The sequence below is a fragment of the Monodelphis domestica genome, chromosome 2 (genome assembly GCF_027887165.1).
Source record: "Monodelphis domestica isolate mMonDom1 chromosome 2, mMonDom1.pri, whole genome shotgun sequence".
In the NCBI taxonomy this organism is placed as follows: Eukaryota; Metazoa; Chordata; class Mammalia; order Didelphimorphia; family Didelphidae; genus Monodelphis; species Monodelphis domestica.
In genome coordinates this window covers 35,315,880-35,342,216 of record NC_077228.1, presented here as the reverse complement: position 1 = coordinate 35,342,216, position 26,337 = coordinate 35,315,880, and positions in this window count along the sequence as shown.

The following is a 26,337-nucleotide window of genomic DNA, read 5'->3' as shown; positions in this document are numbered from 1 at the left end:
TTCCTAGCACATAGTAGGTACTTATCCTTCACCTCCTTTCCCTGCTTTTGCCGAACTATTTTAATCCTTTTTTTCTATTCTTTGTTATAAGGAAGGGAGGGGGAATGGGAAATATGGGTAATATAGAAACAAAAGACAAAGTTGTGACAACAAGCAATAGAGGGAGCTAGATGATGAAATAAAAAGAATATTAGCCTGGAATCTGGAAGACCTGAGTTCAGAACCCAGCCTCAGGCACTTACTATGTGTGTGATCCTGAATAAGTCACATCTCCTCTGTCTGCCCTCATTTCCCTAGCTCTTAAATGGAGAAAATAAATAGTATGTAGCAATTTGTTAAGTACCTGGCACATGGTAAGAGTTTAATAATTGCCTCTTCCCTTTTCAATGAAGCTTTTAAAAGGTGTTAATAAAATTAAAATAGGATAGAAAGATAAATTGTAGAGATCTTTGGTCACACATAGGTTACATTATATATAGTCCTTCAAACTTGGGTACTCTAAGTCTGTCCTTCTGTGCATCCTTTGATGTAGACTCTGATAATAAAAGGCACTTCTGCAGTTCATTTAGACTCCAAATAGAGTATCAGGCCTGGAGACAGAAAGTCCTGGGTTCTAATGTGGCTTCAGACACTTCCTAGTCGTGTGACCCTGGACAAGTCATTAACTCCGATTATCTAGGGTAATAGAAATAGGATAATTTGTGGAGAATATATTTCTAGTTACAATAACTGTCTCATCTTGCATGCATGAAATTCTCCCTTACTTCATACCTCTTCCTGTAAACCTTAAATTTTCTTAGACTTATAAATGTTGGAAATTTCAAATTTTTCTTGAAACCTATAGTTAGTGTCAATTCTAAGAAAAGATAAAGATTTAAATTTTTTTCAAAATGGGCTCTACATACATTATTTCATTTGGTGCTTATGACAACCCTCTGAGGTTAATGCTATGGATGTTATTGCCTCCATTTTACAGACAAAGAAACTGAGGCCCAATGTCCCATAGTTATTAAGAATCAGAGGTGAAATTTGAACCCATCTTTGATCCTGACCTTCTATCCTGTATATCACATGAATGAATGAAATGGATTGAATGGGAGTTAAAAAAAAACAAACCCTAAATGATGCTGGAGAAGACTCTTCACCATCTGCACAATGGGGATAAATAATAGCCCCTACTTCCTAGTGTTGGAATTCTTGTAAAGTGCTTTACAGAGGCAGCTGGGTGGCTACACTTCCTAGCAGTGTGACCCTGGACAAGTCACTTAACCCTAAATTGCTTGGCCCTTCTTCTGCATGGGAACAGATACTTGGTATCAATTCTAAAGATGAAAGGTAAGGGTTTTTTAAAGGAAAAAAAAGTCTACTGTGTCCCAGATGTAGGATTTATTTTAGTCTATTTTTAAAAACCAATGAACTCCGGAACCAGGTAACTGGGCAATTACAAGTGAATGGAGGGAATTATCCCTTGTTGTCTAATTGGAGTGGCTGGAAAGCATCCACAGCCTGTAGCTATGGAAGGAAAGTTTCACTTAGAGAGGAGACAAAAGCAATTAACAGTGAAAGTTACTCACTGGTTACAAACCCTCCTTCCCTCCCCCAGGGGGAGTGTCCAAATCCAATAGAAAACCACAAATGAGCATTATCTGGGTTGCATTGTATTCCGATTTATTTTGTTAAAAATTCCCCAGTTAGATTTTAATCGTGTTCTGGACACCTCTCTCCAAGAGGTCTAGGAGCAGTCCTGTTCCAACTGGGGAGGGGTTTGTTTCTCCCCCTTCGCCCCCCCCCCCAAGGTCCAGTATCTGTTCACTCATCAGGAATGACTAAGGAAAACTCACAGGATCATATGTTTAAAGGTGGAAGGGACCTCAGAGAGCAGTTGCTGTTGAGTTCTTTCTCAGTTGTGTCTAACTCTTCATGACTCTATTTGAAGTTTTCTTGGCAGATATGTTGAAGTGGCTTGCCATTTCCTCCTCCAGCTCATTTGACAGATGAGGAAACTGAGGCAGACAGGACCTAGTGATTTGCCCAGGGTCACACCAGATAGAAGGTAACAGAGTAGAAATTCAAACCCAAGCCTTCTGTCTCCAGATCCAGTATCCAATCTCGATGGTGTACATGGGAGTTCTGGGTAGAGGCACATGAAGAGCTTCTTTAACTATTGTTGTTTGTCCTTCATCTTGAAGAGGACCAGTGATGGAGAAAAATAAATAGGGATAAAAAGGAATACACCTTCTTCTCAGCACCACATGGCACATTCACAAAAATTGACCATACATTAGGTCACAGAAACATAGCACACAAATGCAGAAAAGCAGAAATAATGAATGCAGCCTTCTCAGATCACAAGGCAATAAAAATAATGATTAGTAATGGTACATGGAAAACCAAATCTAAAACCAATTGGAAATTAAACAATATGATACTCCAAAACCGTTTAGTTAAAGAAGAAATCATAGAAACAATTAATAATTTCATCGAGGAAAATGACAATGGCGAAACATCCTTCCAAACCTTTTGGGATGCAGCCAAAGCGGTAATCAGAGGTAAATTCATATCCCTGAATGCTTATATTAACAAACAAGGGAGAGCAGAGATCAATCAATTGGAAATGCAAATGAAAAAACTGGAAAGCGATCAAATTAAAAACCCCCAGCAGAAAACCAAATTAGAAATCCTAAAAATTAAGGGAGAAATTAATAAAATCGAAAGTGATAGAACTATTGATTTAATAAATGAGACAAGAAGCTGGTACTTTGAAAAAACAAACAAAATAGACAAGGTACTGGTCAATCTAGTTAAAAAAAGGAAGGAAGAAAAGCAAATTCACAGCATTAAAGATGAAAAGGGGGACAGCACCTCCAATGAGGAGGAAATTAAGGCAATCATTAGAAATTACTTTGCCCAATTATATGGCAATAAATACACCAATTTAGGAGAAATGGATGAATATATACAAAAATACAAACTGCCTAGACTAACAGAAGAGGAAATAGAATTCCTAAATAATCCCATATCAGAAATTGAAATCCAACAAGCCATCAAAGAACTTCCTAAGAAAAAGTCCCCAGGGCCTGATGGATTCACCTGTGAATTCTATCAAACATTCAGAGAACAGTTAATCCCAATACTATACAAACTATTTGACATAATAAGCAAAGAGGGAGTTCTACCAAACTCCTTTTACGACACAAACATGGTACTGATTCCAAAACCAGGCAGGTCAAAAACAGAGAAAGAAAACTATAGGCCAATCTCCCTAATGAATATAGATGCAAAAATCTTAAATAGGATACTAGCAAAAAGACTCCAGCAAGTGATCAGAAGGATCATTCACCATGATCAAGTAGGATTCATACCAGGGATGCAGGGCTGGTTCAACATTAGGAAAACCATCCACATAATTGACCACATCAACAAGCAAACTAGCAAGAATCACATGATTATTTCAATAGATGCAGAAAAAGCCTTTGATAAAATACAACACCCATTCCTATTAAAAACACTAGAAAGCATAGGAATAGAAGGGTCATTCCTAAAAATAATAAACAGTATATATCTAAAACCAACAGCTAATATCATCTGCAATGGGGATAAACTAGATGCATTCCCAATAAGATCAGGAGTGAAACAAGGATGCCCATTATCACCTCTACTATTTGACATTGTACTAGAAACACTAGCAGTAGCAATTAGAGAAGATAAAGGAATTGAAGGCATCAAAATAGGCAAGGAGGAGACCAAGTTATCACTCTTTGCGGATGACATGATGGTCTACTTAAAGAATCCTAGAGATTCAACCAAAAAGCTAATTGAAATAATCAACAACTTTAGCAAAGTTGCAGGATACAAAATAAACCCACATAAATCATCAGCTTTTCTATATATCTCCAACACAGCTCAGCAGCAAGAACTAGAAAGAGAAATCCCATTCAAAATCACCTTAGACAAAATAAAATACCTAGGAATCTACCTCCCAAGACAAACACAGGAACTATATGAACACAACTACAAAACACTCGCCACACAACTAAAACTAGACTTGAACAAATGGAAAAACATTAACTGCTCATGGATAGGACGAGCCAATATAATAAAAATGACCATCCTACCCAAACTTATTTATCTATTTAGTGCCATACCCATTGAACTACCAAAATACTTCTTCACTGATTTAGAAAAAACCATAACAAAGTTCATTTGGAAGAACAAAAGATCAAGGATATCCAGGGAAATAATGAAAAAAAACACATATGATGGGGGCCTTGCAGTCCCTGACCTAAAACTATATTACAAAGCAGCAGTCATCAAAACAATTTGGTACTGGCTAAGAAATAGAAAGGAAGATCAGTGGAATAGACTGGGGGAAAGCGACCTCAGCAAGACAGTATACGATAAACCCAAAGATCCCAGCTTTTGGGACAAAAATCCACTATTTCATAAAAACTGCTGGGAAAATTGGAAGACAGTGTGGGAGAGACTAGGAATAGATCAACACCTCACACCCTACACCAAGATAAATTCAAAATGGGTGAGTGACTTAAACATAAAGAAGGAAACCATAAGTAAATTGGGTAAACACAGAATAGTATACATGTCAGACCTTTGGGAGGGGAAAGGCTTTAAAACCAAGCAAGATATAGAAAGAATCACAAAATGTAAAATAAATAATTTTGACTACATCAAACTAAAAAGCTTTTGTACAAACAAAACCAATATAACTAAAATCAGAAGGGAAACAACAAATTGGGAAAAAATCTTCATAGAAACCTCTGACAAAGGTTTAATTACTCATATTTATAATGAGCTAAATCAATTGTACAAAAAATCAAGCCATTCTCCAATTGATAAATGGGCAAGGGAAATGGATAGGCAGTTCTCAGATAAAGAAATCAAAACTATTAACAAGCACATGAAGAAGTGTTCTACATCTCTTATAATCAGAGAGATGCAAATCAAAACAACTCTGAGGTATCACCTCACACCTAGCAGATTGGCTAACATAACAGCAAAGGAAAGTAATGAATGCTGGAGGGGATGTGGCAAAGTAGGGACATTAATTCATTGCTGGTGGAGTTGTGAACTGATCCAACCATTCTGGAGGGCAATTTGGAACTATGCCCAAAGGGCAACAAAAGAATATCTACCCTTTGACCCAGCCATAGCACTGCTGGGTCTGTACCCCAAAGAGATAATGGACACAAAGACTTGTACAAAAATATTCATAGCTGCGCTCTTTGTGGTGGCCCAAAACTGGAAAACGAGGGGATGCCCATCAATTGGGGAATGGCTGAACAAACTGTGGTATATGTTGGTGATGGAGTACTATTGTGCTAAAAGGAATAATAAAGTGGAGAAGTTCCATGGAGACTGGAACAACCTCCAGGAAGTGATGCAGAGCGAGAGGAGCAGAACCAGGAGAACATTGTACACAGAGACAAACACACTGTGGTATCATCGAACGTAATGGACTTCTCCATTAGTGGTGGTGTAATGTCCCTGAACAACTTGCAGGGACCCAGGAGAAAAAAACACCATTCATAAGCAAAGGATAAACTATGGGAGTGGAAACACCGAGAAAAAGCAACTGCCTGAATACAAAGATTGAGGGGACATGACAGAGGATAGACTCTAAATGAACACTCTAATGCAAATACTATCAACAAAGCAATGGGTTCAAATCAAGAAAACATCTAATGCCCAGTGGACTTACGCGTCGGCTATGGGGGGTTGGGGGGGGGGGGAGGAAAAGAAAATGATCTATGTCTTTAACGAATAATGCTTGGAAATGACCAAATAAAATATATTTAAAAAAAAAAAAAAAGAAGAGGACCAGTGATGTCTGCAGGGTGATGTCTTGACTTTTGCACGAATTTGATTTGAGTGAGGCAAAGTTACATGAAATTATCAGCCTCACTCTCTCTTCCAGAGTCATCTGAGTCCAGGGACAAGACAAAAGTCAGAATAACTAGCAAAGACCCGGATGCAATGGCTAGCCTCAGTCTCTTGGATGTGTGACCAAGCTCTTCAGCTCCCTTCAGGGTGTAATAGAAGAATCTGAGAGGAAAGGATTGAGAGGGAAATGGGGAGAGAGGGAGAGAGAAGATTCTTCTTCCCCCTTCTTTTTCTGGGAGAGAGGTAGCCAAGTTTTGTCCCCCTAACAGAGGGAATATGTCTCCTCAGAGAATAGTTCTGGGAGATGGAGGGCACCCACTGTCGCTTCCCTTCAGTGGGGTCACCCCACTATCAAGGAGAGATGTTTTTCCTTGGGTTAAGCAGTTTGGATCCCTGGGATCCTGAGCTAACTTTCTTTTGGGGAGAGATGTGATTCTCCCCAAATCTTCTGTCCCCTTTACTAGCATCAGAAACCAGCCAGACATAATTATTTTTATTTTTTTATTTCTTTTTCTTTCTTTTTTCTCTTTTTTTTCCTTCAGACCTAATTCTAAAGTAGTTAACAATTTATTTGGGTTCACACCGGGAAGGAGAGGTAGGGGTATCAGACAAGGAAAGTGGGGAGTAGGAAACCCTAATACTGGTCCCCTCTGGCAGTTCTCTGGGTTTGAGGCTGAGTGCCTTGAACCCTCTTCGGGCCAGCTGCTGCTTGATCCCTATTCCTCAGCTAACTAGCTTTTAATTCAGGAGTCTAGGAACAGGTCAGGGAGAGAGAGAATCTCAGGGAAAGATCTGGATGGCTCTGGCCAGCGTGAGTCCATGAATAGCTGTTCTTGAAGTCTTAGTGGAGGTGGTTTTGGGTCCCAGAAGGAATAGCAGGTCCCATATGGATGGGCTCTTTCTCAGCTTGCAGGACACCTCCTTTCCTCCTCCACCTCCCAGGCTGGAAGACTGTTGACAGTTGTAGCTTCTCTCTTTCTGCCCCTCCTCCGGTGCTCTCCAGCTGATCTCTCCTTCAGCTTGGCATCTCGTTGCAACCCCCTGGATCTCTCTTTCTTACACTGGCCATTTGTAGAAATTGTTCTTATCTGCCCACACTGCAGGGGAAGTCCTTGGGTGTCTGGGTAGACACCCTCCTAACTCACTGACCTGGCAGTTACCCCCCTCTTTGTTTAGCCCATCTGCCAAGACAGTTGACTGGTATGTGGCTCCTGTACATGCTACAGCTTCTTGGAGCCCCAGGTGAGGGCTGGGTGAAAGGTGGGTGCCAGCAGTGGATGAGCAGCCCTGAAAAGGACTCAGCAAACCCCCCCCCCAGAGGGGCTAATTCTCCCTCAACACTTTGCCCCATTTCCCCAACTCCAATTGAAGGTTGGAAGAGAGGACCCAAATGACAACATTCCTTCCAGTTCTAACATCCCGAATCTTCTGGAGCTTCCTAATGGAAGTCCCTAGAGGAGAGTGAGTTCAGCAAAACCTCCAGGCCAGAGAAGAAACTAAAAACAAAAAAGATTAAAGCAAGCCTGGCTTGGAGATTAGATAAGATCATGCTGGGGAACCTCTACTCTTGAATTTAAGAAAGGGTCTGGTGTGGGGGGGAGGGAGGAGTCAGCTGGGTAGATTGAGAGCCAGGCCTAGAGATGGGAGGTCCAGGGTTCAAATCTAACCTCAGGCACTTCCTAGCTGGGTGACCCTGAACAAGTCACTTAACCTCCATTGCTCAGCCCTTACCACTCTTCTGCCTTGGAACCAATACAATATATTGATTATAAGATGGGAAGTAAGGGTTCTAAAAAAGAAAGAAAAGATAAAAGGTCTGAGGGTTTCAAAGAATTCCCTGCTTGCCTGTTGGCGCTCCTATAAATTGGTCTGCATTCAGTGGGAGCCATAGCTATCCTAATAGCTTGAATCAGTTATCTTCAGTTCACCAACTACTGGCACAACACCCAGATCTCATATGAAATAATCCAAGAGTAACCCGGCTGCTGCCTCTGTAAACTCCAGGGATGCCTGCTGACACCAGATTCTTGAAGGTCAATGTCCATTGAGCCTCTCCTATGGGGAGGAGCTGTGAGAAATTTTTGTTTGGTTTAGGTGGGAGAGGCCTTGTTTGGTTTCCAGTCTTTGAGCTCGCTCCTTGCTCTACAACCTGAGTTTGTGAGGGGTTTCTGAGCTTCAGAGATATCACGAGTGGGCAGGGACCTCAGTGGCCATCTGGCCCAAACATGCCACATCAGTGGTCAATCTCTGCTTAAGGAATCCACCATCAGGCAGTTGGTAAACATTTATTAAGCACCTGCTCAGTGCCAGGCAGTGTGCTAAGGACTGTCCTCTAGGAGCTCACCACCTCCTGGTATCCCATCCTGATTTAGGACAGCCTTGATTGTTTAGCAAGTTTTTCCAACCTAAATTGGCCTCTTTGCAGATTTCAAACATCAATCCTAGGGACAGCTGGGTGACTCAGTGGATGGAAAGCCAGACATGATGGTAGGAGGACCTGAGTTCAAATCTGCCCTTGAATACTTCCCTGGGCAGTCACTTAACCCCAATTGCCTAGCCTTTACTGCTCTTCCACCTTGGGATCGATACTTAATTTGGATTCTAAGACAGAAGGTAAGGGTTTAAAAAAACAAACCACATCAATTCCAGGCTGCCTCCTGTCTAATCTCTTTTCCACATGGGTCCTCCACTTGGAAATGGCAATCTTGTCCCTCTTGAGTCTTCATTTCTCCAGACTAAACTGCCCCAGTTCCTTCCAGATCCTTAAATAGCCTGGACTCAAGGCCCTTTGCTACCCTGATTGTCCCTCCTCTGGACTTTTCCAACTTATCCTTCTTAAACCGTGATACCTAGTCCTGAGTACAAGTTTTCTCATCTATAGAATGGGAATAATAACAGCACTAATCTCACAGGGTTGTGGGTGAAGATCAAAGGAGATAACATTCGTGAAGCACTTAGGAAACTTTTTTTTTAAACCCTTACCTTCCATCCTGGAATCAATACTGTGTATTGGCTCCAAGGCAGAAGAGTGGTAAGGGCTAGGTAGTGGGGGTTAAATGACTTGCCCAAGGTCACCCAGCTGGGAAGTGTCTGAGGTCAAATTTGAACCCAGGACCTCCCATCTCTAGGCCTGGCTCTCAATCCACTGAGCTACCCAGCTGCCCCCACTTTGGGAACTTTAAGATGCTATTGAGGTTCTGGCAACAAGAACCCTAGTGAGCCTAACCTTATCAGGTTATGCCTTTAAGAAAGGAATTAACTAAATAGAGGGATGGATGAAAAAAGTATTTATTAAGCACCTACTATATGCCCCACACTGTACTAAATGCCAGAGATACAGAGAAAGGCAAAATAACAACAACAGCCCATCCCTGTTCCCAAGGAGCTCTGTCTAATGGGGTGGGTTGGGATGTCATTTTTTTTCCACCCAAGTTTACAGACTCTCAGAAATCTGTATGAGGACTCTTGGAGGTCTATGGACCCCAGTTTAGCCCCTGACTTAACTTCCCTAACTCTCAATTCTCATGACTCATAAAAGGGGATAACTACATATGTGATCCAACCTTAGATGGCTGTTTGTAGAATTACCTTTTTAGAGCTAGAGGGGGCTTTAGAGGCTCCCAGTTCTGTCTCTTCATTTTAAAAAGGAGGAAACATGAACAGAGATTTGCCCAAGATCACTCAAGGTATTAAGTAGGAAGAGGCAAGATCTGAACCCAGGTCTTTTTGTCCCCAAATCTAGAGCTCTTTTCTCTGCACCGCCCCCTTCCTCCATCCTGCCCCTGCCATGAGGCTTGTGAAGGGCTTTGCAAACCTTAAAGAGCTCCATTGAAATAAATTCTTCTTATTCTTCTTCCTAGAGAAGTGAGGCCAGCTTCATTCTCTTACTTCTTGGAATAGATTTCAGAAACACAGACCAGAATGCCAATGGCAGCCTCTTTTTGCCTTATGTTGACCATAAAAAGGATGAGTATTACAATACATGGCACACACTGCCAATACGCTGGGTTCACAGGAGTGATCAGAAATTGAACTAGGCAAGTATTTCACAATGTTGTAAGTGGGTCGTGAGGATTTCCATTTCAGACACCCCAAACTAAAGGCTAATTAGGTATGCCACTAGTTCAGTCTGCCGGTGTAGTGAGACTCTAGATTTCCTTTTCAAAGTTTCCTAGCTCTTCCTGGAAATTACAAATATCTGATTAAAAGACTGAGCACTTAGTGTGTGCCTGACACATAGTAGGCGCTCAATAAGGACTTGCTGTTTAAATGAGTGATTAAATACTATTTATTAGTGATGAAGTCTTCAGACTTCCTGAAGCTGACTATGCTTTGGAATCATACTGATGATATTATTGCTATATATTATCATTATATAGCATCTGTTATGTGCTATATAATGCATTAATACACTATATACTATTTAACATAATTATTACATTTAATATTCTACAATGCACATTATTATATCTTGACATATTACATATGATATAATATAGTTCTATGGAAATGATGCATGTGCTACGTATTAATATATGATGTATATATTATAATGTGCATTATATAATAGCCTATACTATAAATGTACTTTATATAATAATTATATGTTAGATATTACTTATTATACTCTATTAGTGCATAAAAAGACTTTTTCATCCATCTATCTGGCCAATTCCTTATCTATATAAGATGCTTCATATAATCTTCTATGCCAGGAATATGTTTTATATAATAATTATATGTTAAGTATTATATATTATGCCATATTAGTGTATAAAAAGACTTTTCCATCCATATATCTGGCCAATTCCTTATCTATTATAAGATGCTTTATATAATCTTCTATGCCATCAATAAGTTTTATGTAATAATTATATATCAGATATTACTTATTATACTATATTAGTGCATAAAAAGACTTTTTATCCATCTATCTGGCCAATGCTTTATATACTCTTCTGTCAGGAATGTTTTATATAATAATTGTATATTAAATATTACATATTGTGCTATATTCGTGCATTATAAATACCTTTTCATCCATACTAGTCAACACCTTTCTTAAAGACATAACCCCAGTAAGGTTAGGCCCATATTATATTATTAATATATTAATGGTATAATTAGATAATGTAATATATAACGTGCTGAGCTAAGCACTTTATGAACATTATCTCATTTGATCCTCACAACCCTGGGAGGTAGGTGTTATGATTATTCCCATTTTATATTTAAGGAAACCGAGGTGGATAGAACACTGTGTCAAAGAAGCCCCGCATTGGGAATCGGCAGAACTGTGTTCAAACTCCCATTCTTCCACTGAATGACCCTGGGCAAGTCGCTTCACGTCCCTGGACGTCAGTTCGCTCATCTGTAAAATGGGGAGGTCACCCCCTGACAAGCATTTGGAGCTCTCGAGGGTTTTGGACGGATCCTCCAGATTCGTTTGCTCTTGGGTCTCGGCAGTGCCTCGGGAGCCCAGGCTGTCCCGGCAGCCTTCGTGGTCGTTGGGGGAGTTGGTGGATTTCATCCACAACCGCTGCAGCCCTTATCGAAGTTGGCAATCAGGAAGCCGTGATACTTCCTGCGTCCGTGCAGGGCTCCATTTACACAATCACTTGCTCTGGGGGTCCGGGGCGCCTCTCCGGGGGACTCCTTGCTCCCCGGGCGGAAGCTCAGCGGCTGGTAGAGCTGCAGGTTGCAGCCTCTCGCTTTCTCGGGGCCAGACGCTGGAAGGCTTCGTAACCTCGGCCGGCCGGCACTGGACCTGGAGGCTGGAAGACCGTTAAGGAGGAAGTTTATCAACACGGTCTGAATAAATCTCCAAACCACCCTTTCAACATACGGGCGAGCCGAGTCACAGCCTCGTTCTGGCCAGAGGGATTTCCAAGCTCTCGCGCGAAGCCGGGCGCCCAGGATTCCTGCGGAGAGCCACGTTTGAGAAGCAGCAGGCGTCTTAGCCCCATCCCAGAGGAAGACGGGAAAGAAAAAGCATCCAAACCTCCACGTCTTTGATCTGCTCTAGGCAGAGCAGTAGCCCCTGGGCCGCCATGTTCTTCCTGCGGGCGACGGAGTCATTCCTCCGGGAGCCTTAGAGCAGGAAGGGTTTCCCCATCCGATTTGTGCGAAGGAGCTCTTTGGTGGCTGTCCAGGGAAGCCGAGGGACTGCTGCCCTTGATTGTTCATTCGTAATAATGCTTTTGACTGCCTAAAACCAAGTACGCAAGATTACAAAGGACCAATTCTGTTGGAATAGTTAGCAAAATCTCAGGGGGGAGAAGCAGCCTCCATTAGTGGAGGGAGATCTGAGCCCTTCTGAGCCTTAGTAGATGTTGGGCCAGTCGCTTCATTTTTTTTTTAACCCTTACCTTCTGTCTTAGAATCAATACCGTCTATTGGTTCTAAGGCAGAAGAGCGGTAAGGGCTGAGCAATAGGGGCGAAGTGACTTGCCCAGGGTCACACAGCTAAGAAGAAGTGACTGAACTCACATTTGAACCCAGGATCGCCTGTTTCTCAATCCAATCAGCTGCCTCCTATTCACTTTATGAGTCTCAGTTTCCAGTAAAATGGAATAAAATCCCTCCCCTCACAATTGTTGAAAGAGTCACATGAGATAATGCACACAAAATGGCAAGCCTTGGGTCTCTATGAAAATGTCAGTCAGGACTATAATTTCTTCATAGTTATAATTATTGTTTGCCAGGCAACCAGGTAGTGTAATGGTTTGGAAGACCTCAAGAACACAAAGTTCAAATTCAGACTCAGACACATATTAGCTGTGTGACCACATACCACTTGATATTCCTGTGCTTCAGTTTTCTCAAAAGATAAAGATTACAATAAAGCCTACTACCAGAATTATATCTGTAAAGCACTTTGCAAACTTCAAATTACCATATAAGTGGTATAAGTGGGTATATTGTTATATTCCCAGCAGAAGAATTTATTTCCACTTGCAAGAATGTAACCAACCTGTTGAGACACATCCTCAGAGGTGCGGTCTCAGAATCCTTGGGGCACCTGCCTGCTATTCCAGTAGACTACCTACCCAGAATTCCCTGGGTTCTGATGGCCTTCCACTTGACTTGGGGTGGACTAGACAGATCTTGACCTTGGTGGTGGGACCAGTCATTCTGATGGCTATGTGGTAGGAAACCATCTTGCCTAAGTGAAAAGGCAAGTCAGAATAGACTAGGTCAAGAGCTGATGATGCAGGGCAGCTAGATAACCCAGTGGATAGAGAGACAGGACTAGGGATGAGAGGTCCTGGGTTCAAATGTGACCTGAGACACATCCTAGCTATGGGCAAGTCACTTAACCTCAATTGTCTAGCCTTATCATTCTTCTCCCTTGGAATGGATACTTAGTATATGTTCCAAGATAGAAGTAAGGATTTTATTTTTTTAAACTGCTGATGGCCAGAAACAAGAGACCATGGAGATGCTCAGAATGTAAACTGTATCAGACTGGACCAGTCAATGTTACTGACACAAGGGCTAAGCTGGGAGGAGCAGGGATGATCTTCTCTCTTTTCTTTCCTCTTTCCAGACATTCCAAAGGTTTGTGGCTAATCATATCATCACCTGGGCTCTCTAAGGGCCCCTCCATTTGTCACCAGAAGTCCTTCACAATCTGCCTCCAGCCTATCTTTCCAAGCCCCACATGTCCGATGGTCATGGTCCAGCTGAGCTTCCCTTCTTGCTCTTACCCATATAAACATCCCACCCCCTGCGTCCACCTTTACACTGCCTGTCTGAATGTGCTCCTCTCCCTCTCTGCCTCCTCCAAGTCTTTTAACCCTTATCTCAATTCATGAATGCTCAAGTGGCATCTCCTGGAGAAGGGAACCCATCCAGAACCCACCAGGGGTAGTGTTGTCCTCCCCACTTCCATTCCTGCCAAACAGATTCTCTTTTCCTTTTTTGCCACATTTACTTATCTTTCTCCCTAAAAGAATAGAAGCTCTTTGAGGGCAGGAGCTGTTCTCATCTAGTGCTGCTCTTTCTAATATATAGCACCTGGTGTGGAGCCAATAATGGAGAAATACTGGCTGAATTGAATTGAGTTATATTCTTCTTCTGGTTCTACTTACTTTTGTTACAATTAAAATTATCTTGAGACACTGGTGTGGGAGTAGGAATAGAAGTTTATGGATAATATCAGGTTTATTGATTAGACCAGCAGCATAACCAATAAAGTGATAATATAACATTTTAACATAATGTAACATAACGTAACATGATATGATGTGATGTGATATATGATATAATATGATATGTGATATATGATATAATATAACATAATACAATACAATATAATGGAATGGAATATAACAACATAGCGTAACATATTATAATAATATAACAACACAACATAACGTAACAAAATATAATATGATATGAAAAATGATATAATGATATGTGGTATATGAGATAAAACATAATACAATACAATATAATGTAATGTAATGTAACAACATAACATAATGTAACATAATATAATAATATAACCACATGACATAACATAACATAATATAATATGATATGATATATGATATAATATTATATGGTGTGATGTGATATAATATAACACACTACAATACAATATAATGTAATATAATATAATAATATTACATGATGTGATGTGATGTGATATCATATGATATGGTATGGTATGGTATGGTATGATATGATATGATATGATACGATAAGATACGATACGGTGTGATATGTCATGTCATGATATGATATGATATGATGTGATATGATATGATATGATATGAATCTCCATGGCTCTCTCAGGACCAGAGACAACCTCAGCTGGGCCAGGCAGCCTATTAAATAGATTTTTTAGAAACTCAATATTTAGCTCCTCCCTTGAACATTCCAAGATATCTTTAATTGGTGATGGATGAGTAAGGGGTGATCCATCAATCTACCCACCCCTCCCCATCCCCATGGGTGGACAGTTCGCATATGCCAGAAAAGAACTCTTGTCTCCTTCACTTATTAACGGAATTTTGTTAAAAAGGAAGACATCCATTGGAATTCCCAAAGACAAAGAAAATGCAAAAAGCAGCAGGTTGGATCATATGTCTGACCCAGACCCCAGACACAGGAACACACAGTAATTCTCCCTAAAAAAGGGAATTAATGCAGTATAAGGAAACTAAATTCTCACCCTATTCTGCATAAGTTCATATGCCTTTCTGTTATTTGGAATTCTTCAGATTTGTCATTTCTTACTGCACGGTGGTATTCAATCATAATCTGAGCCACAACTTGTTCAGGAATTCCCCAAGTCTCCAGCATACACTTTGTTTCCGTTCTTACGATACCACAAAAAAAGAAAAGAAAAAAGAATAAGTTGTTAGCAATTTTTTTACAATGCCTGCCTTGGAGTAAGAGCTTAATAGGTGTTTATTGGTTGACTGACCAGTCAGGTGAGTGAGTGATTATTGTAAGATAAATCAATCAGCATATGCTCAACCTCCCTAACATGGTACAGTGAAAAAAGCCAATGGGCTTTAGAGTCAAAGGACTGGAGTTCAAATCCTACCTATGTAATTTACTACCTGTGTGACCTTGGGCAAATTATGTGACTCACCTTGGGGCTTAGTTTCCTCATTTATAAAATGAAGCAGATTCTCAGGTCCCTTCCAATTCTAAATCCATAATCTTATTAAGATAAATAGGGAAGGGGCAACTGAGGATAGAGTGTTCTGGGTCTGGAGTCAGACGGACCTGGTTTCAAGTCTGACCTCAGACACTTTCTAGCTACATGACCCTGGGAAAGTCATTAACCCAACTGCCTCGCCCTTACCAAAAAAATACTTAGTATGGGTTCTAAGACAAAATGTAAAGATTTAAAAAGAAAAGATAAAGGGGGAAGCTGGGTGGCTCAGTGGATTGAGAGCTAGAGATGGGAGGTTCTGGGTTCAAATTTTGCCTTAGACACTTCCCATCTGTGTGACCCTGGGCAAGTCACTTCACCTCCATTACCTAGCCCTTATCAGTCTTCTGCCTTGGAACCAATACACAGTATTGATTCCAAGATGGAAGATGAGGGTTAAATAAATAAATAAATGAATAAATGAATGAATGAATAAATTAGCTGAATAAATAAATAAATAAATAAATGAGTGAATGAATGAATAGATAAATAAATGAGTGAATAAGTGAATGAATGAATAAATAAATAGATGAATAAATAAATAAAAAGAAAAGATAAACAGGTAAAACCAGTGCTGATAGAAATCATTCCACCCAGAAAGTATTGGAACCTCTCTGGGTTTTGTCTTCTCAACATCTCAGCATCTCAACAATTACTGACAATCAAATTAACTTTCAGATTCTCCAGAGAAAAATGATAACCCATCCTAGGATGGGCAAAGTGGTCTCCCCTGCCTCCTCAAGGCTTGAAGTCCCTTCTCATGTCTCCAAAGGGAGTGACACCCAGATAGTATTTATTATTCCCAGAGACTCCCAAAGGTTAAGGTTTTTCACACCAAGTCAGACAGTTGAAGGCTGAAGCCAGAATGAGGAATGAGATCTCCTGACTCCCACTGAACTAAACATCCTCCGCTTGCTGCCAAAGCACCGACGACAGCCTGCTCCCTGTACCTTGAATGGAACAGAAGTAACCCAGGACCCCGTGGCTGCCATAAATGACAGACAAACCACAGGACACTGAAAACGTGCTCAAACAAGGTGTTTCAGAAAATGAGCACATGGGAGGGAAGGAGACATCTAAAACAGCAATGATGAGGGGGAAAGAAGAAAAAAGCCACAAGAACACAGTAAAATGGAAACCACAATTATGTCTAAACAGAGATGTCAAGGCTGCACGCATATTTTGGCATAGCACAAGCTGACTTCCCATCACCCCTTTAGGTTATGTACTCTAGATCGGGGAAAGGATTTTAGAGGCCACTGAATGCCTACGCCTGCATTTTATAGATGACCATCATTATTATTGTTATTATTATTACAGATGCAGAAATTGAGACTGGGATGACTTGTCCAAGGACAGATAGGGTGTGTCAGAGTCAGGATCTGAACCCAAGATCACTGACTTCACAGCCAATGTTCTTTCCCCCATATCACTCTCTCTCTCCCCAAAACTGAGGCCCCAAAAGGGAAGAGCAAAGCTGGGCTTCAAACCCTGGTCATCTGATTGCAGAATCAGTGTTTTCCATTACTCCATTCAACCAGCCACAACTTATTTGTAAAACTTCTAGAGAAATGGAGGGAGGGAAAAAAGGATAGATGTCTGGAAATATGTATGAGCATGATTTATATTTGTAAAGAAATGGAAACCACCAGAAAACCCCAAAGTTCAATTATTCATTTAAGCCATTCAACAAACATTTATTAAGGGAGTAGATATCTAAAGTAAAAAATAGGACAGGCCCTACCCCTAAGGAGTTCATATTCTACTGGAGTTTACGGTGGGTGTCTGGGATTATCAATGGAGCTCCAACACACAAATTTCATCTAATTCTTCACACCTTCCACAAGAGTATGAATCTGATGCCCCTGGCATGTTATCTCTCACCTGCCAACAGGACTTCCCCATCTATAAGGGATCCCCTGGACTCTGAGCTGCCTATCCTCCATGACAGTGACATATACCATTATGAACCCTTCTTCTTTTCTTTTGGTGCAGATATACTGGACTTCTTGGAATGTGAGACTCCAAAGTCAGAGTTATCTCTAGCATCCCATCTATCTTGTTAATCCTTGGTTTATGCCTCATCTGCTTTTAATGATCAATGGGTCAATAAGGTTTTCCTTGCTTTTCTATCTTCCAAGGAATCTTGGCTTATTGTGATGTCCACATAGGAAACACTACTGGAAGCAGGCTTCAAGAGCATTTTGTTCTCCTTAATCGAATGCATTTTGATAATCAATAAATAATGGCATATTGTTTCCCCTGTGTCTTTAAATTATATTCTGGCAATGAAATGTAGAACATCACTTATGAAAGCTTGCCTGGTCCCTAATAACATTATCATCTAGATTTCCCTTCATGTATATATAACTTATTCTCCTAAAAACTGTACATAGGACTTCCGGGTAATCATGGCTGCAATCTAGATGCCACATGCTTCCTCTCCCTGGCACCGAACAAAATAGACTACATCAAAGGAGCATAAAAATCACCTTTGGCGGAACAGGACTCCCCAGTACCCCACAGAGGCGAAGGTACGTGGGGTTTGAACATTTCCACACTATAATAAGAAGGAAGAAAAGCTTGCACAGAAACGTGAACTGAGCTGCCCTTCTCCCCCCACCTCCCCCACCAAACCAGAGCGAGCTACCGGAGTGCTCACTGGGACACCGAGTGAGTGGGGAACGTCTCTGTCTGGGGGGGGGGGGGCACTCCAGGGTCCTTGGGATCTGGGGACTGCCAGGAAACAACGTCTCAGAGCGGTTTCACGGGAGAACCCGGCGCTCAGCAAGGGCTGCGGAGCCTTACTCGGGGTGGTTGCGCTGAACATCTGGGTGGAGCTAAACACCAGGGGCGGACCATGCTGATTATCTGGGCGGAGCTGAACACCTGGGCAGTTTGGATGTGATCAGGGGCCTCGCGCTCTAAGAAACCTCGGAGGCTGGGAAGAACTAGTCTGAGGCAACCTAAATTCATAGAAAACCCACCCACATCACCCAGACCCCAGACCAAAAAGGAAAGGGGAATAAAACCACCAAAGGGATGGCTCACATGGCCCAAAATCAAGCCTCCAGGAAGAAAGGGAAAAAGGTGACTATTGAAAACTTTTATGGTGGAAGTACCCAAGGAAAAGAAGAGAATGAGGAGGAAATCCCCAAAAAAAATCAGAACATGTCTCCCAAAATGGAAACTATCAACAAGCTCTGGAAGATCTCAAACTGGAACTTATCCAAAAGATGGAAACCTGGAAAGAAAAATGGGAGAAAGAAATCAGCAGTCTGACAGATAAGACTGCTCAATTGGAAAAAGAGCTCGAAGCATCCAATAGAAGGGCAGACAAAGCTGAAAAGCAAAACCAGTCCCTAACAACCAGAATTAAGCAACTCAAAGAAAGTGAGATCATAAAACAGCAAGAATCAATAAAGCAAACCCAAAAAATTAATGAATTAGAAGAAAACATAAAATATCTCACTGAGAAGGTCACAGATTTGGAAAACAGAGGGAGAAGAGAAAACCTCCGAATTATCGGTCTCCCAGAAAAACCAGAGATAAACAATAAACTCGATATTATTCTACAGGAAATTATAAAAGAAAATTGCCCCCACGTTCTGGAGCAAGGGGGCAAAATAGAAATAGAAAGGGTTCATAGAACACCCTCTATAATAAATCCCCAAAAGACAACCCCTAGGAATGTAATTGCCAAATTCAAGAGCTTCCAAGAAAAGGAGAAATTCCTACAAGAAGCCAAGAAGAGGCGCTTCAGATATAAGGGGGCTCCCATAAGGATCACACATGACCTAGCGGCTAACACACTAAGAGACCACAAAGCATGGAACACGATATTTAGAAAGGCAAGAGAGCTGGGTCCCCAACCAAGAATCAACTACCCAGCAAAACTGACTATATACTTCCAGGGGAAAGTATGGGCATTCAACAAAATAGAAGATTTCCAAGCATTTGCTAAGAAAAGACCAGAACTTAATGGAAAATTTGATATCCAAGCATGGAAAGCAAGAGAAACATGAAAAGGTAAATATGAAAGAAAGGGAAAAGGAGATAAATCTTATCTTTTTCTTTAAGTCAAACTCTCTTCTATAAGGACTACATTTACATCAAATTATATATATTAATATGTGGGGGAAATGTTTTGTGTAACTCTCAAAAATTGTAGCATCATAAGAGTAGTTAGAAGAAACATGCATAGGGAAAGATTGGGGCATTAAGAAGATTTGAGGAAAGTGGGGGGAAAGAAAGGAAAAGGGAGGGGGGAACTGTTGATAACACTAAGAGTTACTTCAAGAAATAGGGGGGAACTAAACAGAATAATCTTTCCCATATAAAGATACACATGGGGAGGGGAGGGGAAGAACTCTCATATGAGAAGGAGAGGAAGAGAGCGTGAAGTTGAATTACTTAAACCTTACTCTCAGTGAAATCAAATCTGAGAGGGCATCTAGATCCAGTGGGATCCTGAATTCTATCTTATCCATTAGGGCAAGAAAGAAAGGAAAATTAAGGGGGGGGGCAGAGGGAGTATAAAAATGGAGGGGCTAGAAAGGGAAGCATCCCAAGGGAGGGGACTAGGGGGACTGACCTAAAGTAAATCACTGGTTCAAAAGGAGATAGCTAAAGAAGAAAGGTCAGAACTAGGGGAAGATATCAAAATGCCAGCGAATCCACAAATGACAATCATAACTTTGAACGTGAATGGGATGAACTCACCCATAAAACGTAGACAAATAGCAGATTGGATTAGAACCCAAAACCCTACCATTTGTTGTCTTCAAGAAACACATATGAGGCGGGTTGACACTCACAAGGTTAGAATTAAAGGTTGGAGTAAGACCTTTTGGGCCTCAACTGATAGAAAGAAGGCAGGAGTTGCAATCATGATATCTGACAAAGCCAAAGCAAAAATAGACCTGACCAAAAGGGATAGGGAAGGTAAATATATTCTGTTAAAAGGGAGTATAGACAATGAGGAAATATAACTAATCAACATGTATGCACCAAATGGTATAGCATCCAAATTTTTAATAGAGAAACTAGGAGAATTGAAGGAGGAAATAGACAATAAAACCATATTAGTGGAAGACTTGAACCAACCACTATCAAATTTAGATAAATCAAACCAAAAAATAAACAAGAAAGAGGTAAAAGAGGTGAATGAAATCTTAGAAAAATTAGAGTTAATAGACATATGGAGAAAAATAAATAGGGACAAAAAGGAATACACCTTTTCAGCACCACATGGCACATTCACAAAAATAGATCATACACTAGGTCACAGAAACATGGCACTCAAATGCAGAAAAGCAGAAATAATAAATGAAGCCTTTTCAAATCACAAGGCAATAAAAATATTGATTGGTAAGGGTACATGGAGAGCCAAATCAAAAATTAATTGGAAATTAAATAATATGATACTCCAAAATTGGATAGTTAGAGAAGAAATCATAGAAACAATTAATAATTTCATTGAAGAAAATGACAACCGTGAGACATCCTTTCAAACCTTATGGGATGCAACCAAGGCAGTACTTAGAGGAAAATTCATATCCCTGAGTGCATATATTAACAAATTAGGGAGGACAGAGATCAAGGAATTGGAAATGCAAATAAAAAAAACTTGAGAACAAACAAATTAAAACCCCCCAGAAGAAAACCAAACTAGAGATCCTAAAAATTAAGGGAGAAATTAATAAAATCGAAAGTGACAGAACTATTGAGCTAATAAACAAGACTAGAAGCTGGTACTTTGAAAAAAAACAGACAAAATAGACAAAGTACTGGCCAATCTAATTTAAAAAAGGAAAGAAGAGAGACAAATTAACAGCATCAAGGATGAAAAGGGGGATCTCACCTCCAATGAAGAGGAAATTAAGGCAATCATTAAAAACTACTTTCCCCAACTATATAGCAATAAATATACCAACCTAGGTGATATGGATGAATATTTACAAAAATATAAATTGCCTAGACTACAGAAGAAGAAATAGATTTCTTAAATAATCCCATATCAGAAAAATAAATCCAACAGGCCATCAAAGAACTTCCTAAGAAAAAATCCCCAGGACCTGAAGGATTCATCAGTGAATTCTATTAAACATTCAAAGAACAGCTAACTCAATACTATACAAACTATTTGACATAATAAGCAAAGAGGGAGTTCTACTCCTTTTATGACACAAACATGGTACTAATTCCAAAGCCAGGCAGGCCAAAAACAGAGAAAGAAAATTATAGACCAATCTACCTAATGAATATAGATGCAAAAATCTTAAATAGGATACTAGCAAAAAGACTCCAACAAGTGATCAGAAGGGTCATCCACCATGATCAAGTAGGATTTATACCAGGGATGCAGGGCTGGTTCAATATTAGAAAAACCATCCACATAATTGACCACATCAACAAGCAAACCAACAAGAACCACATGATTATCTCAATAGATGCAGAAAAAGCCTTTGATAAAATACAACACCCATTCCTACTAAAAACACTAGAAAGCATAGGAATAGAAGGGTCATTCCTAAAAATAATAAACAGTATATATCTAAAACCATCAACTAATATCATCTGCAATGGGGATAAACTAAATCCATTCCCATTAAGATCAGGAGTGAAACAAGGATGCCCATTATCACCTCTATTATTTGACATTGTATTAGAAACACTAGCAGTAGCAATTAGAGAAGAAAAAGAAATTGAAGGCATCAAAATAGGCAAAGAGGAGACCAAGTTATCACTCTTTGCAGATGACATGATTGTCTACTTAAAGAATCCTAGAGATTCAACCAAAAAGCTAATCGAAATAATCAACAACTTTAGCAAAGTTGCAGGATACAAAATAAACCCACATAAGTTATCAGCATTTCTATATAATTCCAACACAGCTCAGCAGCAAGAACTAGAAAGAGAAATCCCATTCAAAATCACCTTAGACAAAATAAAATACCTAGGAATCTATCTCCTGAGACAAACACAGGAACTATATGAACACAACTACAAAACACTTTCCACACAACTAAAACTAGACTTGAACAATTGGAAGAACATTAACTGCTCATGGATAGGATGAGCCAATATAATAAAAATGACCATCCTATCCAAACTCATCTATCTATTTAGTGCCATACCCATGGAACTTCCAAAATTTTTTTTTACTGATTTAGAAAAAACCATTACAAAGTTCATTTGGAAGAACAAAAGATCAAGGATATCCAGGGAAATAATGAAAAAAAAAATACAAAGGAAGGGGGTCTTGCAGTCCCAGATCTCAGACTATATTATAAAGCAGAGGTCATCAAAACAATTTGGTACTGGCTAAGAGACAGAAAGGAGGATCAGTGGAATAGACTGGGGGCAAGCGACCTCAGCAAGACAGTATATGACAAACCCAAAGATTCCAGCTTTTGGGACAAAAATCCACTATTTCATAAAAACTGCTGGGGAAATTGGAGGACAGTATGGGAAAGATTAGGTTTAGATCAACACCACACACACCAAGATAAATTCAAAATGGATGAATGACTTGAACATAAAGAAGGAAACTATAAGAAAATTAGGTGAACACAGAATAGTATACGTGTCAGACCTTTGGGAAGGGAAATACTTCAAAACCAAGCAAGAATTAGAAAGAGTTACAAAATGCAAAATAAATAATCTGGAATACATCAAATTAAAAAGGTTTTGTACAAACAAAACCAATGTAACCAAAATCAGAAGGGAAACAACAAATTGGGAGACAATCTTCATAAAAACCTCTGACAAAGGTTTAATTACTCAAATTTACAAAGAACTAAATCAATTGTACAAAAAATCAAGCCATTCTCCAATTGATAAATGGGTAAGGGACATGAACAGGCAGTTCTCAGCCAAAGAAATCAAAACTATTAATAAGCACATGAAAAAATGCTCTACATCTCTTATAATCAGAGAGATGCAAATCAAAACAACTCTGAGGTATCACCTCACACCTAGCAGATTGGCTAACATAACAGCTATGGAAAGTAATGAATGCTGGAGGGGATGTGGCAAAGTGGGGACATTAATTCATTGCTGGTGGAGTTGTGAATTGATCCAGCCATTCTGGAGGGCAATTTGGAACTATGCCCAAAGGGTGATAAAAGACTGTCTGCCCTTTGATCCAGCGATAGCACTGCTGGGTTTGTACCCCAAAGAGATAATGGACAAAAAGACTTGTACAAAAATATTCATAGCTGCGCTTTTTGTGGTGGCCAAAAATTGGAAAACGAGGGGATGCCCATCATTTGGGAATGGCTGAACAAATTGTGGTATATGTTGGTGATGGAATACTATTGTGCTCAAAGGAATAATAAAGTAGAAGAATTCCATGGAGACTGGAACGACCTCCAAGAAGTGATGCAGAGTGAAAGGAGCAGAACCAGGAAATCATTGTACACAGAGACTGATACATTGTGGTACAATCAAAGGTGATGGACTTCTCCATTAGTAGCAATGCAATGTCCCTGACAATCTGCAGGGATCTAAAAAATACTATCCACAAGCAGAGGATAAACTGTGGGAGTAAAAACACCGATGAAAAGCAATTGCTTGACTACAGGGGTTGAGGGGATATCACTGAGGGGAGACTCTAAATGAACACTCTAATGCAAATACCAACAACATGGAAATGGGTTAGAAACAGGAACACATGTGATAACCAGTGGAATTGTGCGTCGGCTATGGGAGATGGAAGGGGGAGGGGGGGAAGAAAATTATCTTTGTTTCCAGTGAATAATGTTTGGAAATGACCAAATAAAATAATGTTTAAAATTTAAAAAAAAATTTCTTCCCAGATAAACAGCATAACATTGATCAGGATAATGTTACCTTAAAAACAAACAAACAAAAACAATTTGCCTTCCTTTCTTTCCAGATTATCTACAGAATCTATAACCAACTCTAGAGAAAATTATGCTTCACAGAAACTCTCAATGATGAGATCTTGGAAGGACAATCTAACGATCTTGTCCATAATAAGAGCAACAATTTCTCAATAAACTTAATTAAAAAAAAACTGTACATAGATGGGAAAGTAAGAATAGTCTGTTAGTTATTTATATTCTCTCAGGAATCTTTTGGAGTTATAATAAGGATTGAGATTCCCCCCTCCCAGAGTCTTGGTACCCTCCCCTCCTTCAGATATCAGTTAATTTCTCTTCCAACATCCTCACAATTGTCATTGCTATCACAAGGATAGATTTTGTTGGTCTCATCCAGTTGCTTTTCCCACCTTTGTTCTCTTTAGTGCCATTTCTACTTCTTCTATAAACACATAGGAATATGCTATTCCAGTCCAAGCATTATGTATGAATCCTCTTTTCTTTGCTTTTTAAAAAAAATCCAATCTCTTCTTCCCTTCCCCGTACCATAGAAGGAATCATTTGGCAAAATAGATGCGTTTTGTGTTTCTATTTCCACAGTTCATTCCCTGGAGGTGAACATTCATTTGTTATTCTTCAAATACTAAATCTGTAGCTGTATATAATGTTCTCCTGGTTCTACTCATTTCACTCTTCATTATCTCATGTAATTTTTCTCAAGTTAAAAAAAAGTAATCTGCATCATTTCTTATGGCACAGTAGAATTCCATCACAATCTTATGCCACAGTTTGTTTAGCTATTCTCTGATTCATAGACATCCCCTTGATTTCCAGTTCTTTACCACCACAAAGAGAGCTGCTATAAATATTTTGGAACATATTGGTCCTTTTATTTCCTCCCTGATCTCCTTGGGAAATAGACCCAGAAATATCATTGCTGATTCTAAGGATATACACAGTTTTATTGCTCTTTGGGAGTGATTCCAAATTATTCTCCAAAATGGTTGGATCAGTTAGTTCCACCAATAGTGTATTAGTATCTCCAGTTTCCTACATTCTTTTTAACTTTTGTTATTTTAGCCCATTTGATGGGCGTGTGATGATATCTCAGAATTGTGGTTTGCATTTCCCTAATCAATAGCCATTTGGAGCATTTTTTCATATATCTATATATGGCTTTGATTTCTTTGTCTGAAAACTATCTTTTTAGGTTTTGAGTGATTATATATGAAACCCAATGGAATTGCTTGTCAACTCCAGGAGTAGAGAAGGAAAAGAGAAGGGAGACAACGTGAATCCTATAACCATGGGGAAATTTCTTAAATTAAATTAAATTTAAATTTGAAAACTTTTGCCCATTTATCAATTGGGAGATGGCTCTTATTCCCATGTATTTGACAAAGTTCTCTCTGTATTTTCTATATAAGTACTCTGAGAGACCATTTATGAAACATTCCCCCCAATTTTCTGCTTTCCTTCCAATCTTGGCAACATTTGTTTTATTTGAGTTTAGGATTTTTCATCTTAGAATTAATACTGTATATTGGTTCTGAGGCAGAAGAGTGGTAAGGGTTAGGCAATGAGGTTATGTGACTTTCCCAGGGTCACACAGCTAGGAAGTATCTGGGGCCACTTTTTAACCCAGGACCCTCCATCTCCAGGCCTGGCTTTTTATCCACTGAGTCACCTAACTGGTCCAATTTGTTTTATTTGGATTAAAGAATTTGTTAGAAAAAGAATATTTGCAGATTTTTTCCATCTTTTGTCTCTGTGTTGCCCTCCTTCAACTTCATCTTTAAATGTGGTCAGGATGACTTTGCTTGGTAAAATCTCTTGCTGAGTTTTTTGAACCTAGTTTTACAATCTTCTCACATCTGTCTGTTGAATAAGTTGATTACTGTTCTTAATCCTCCATAG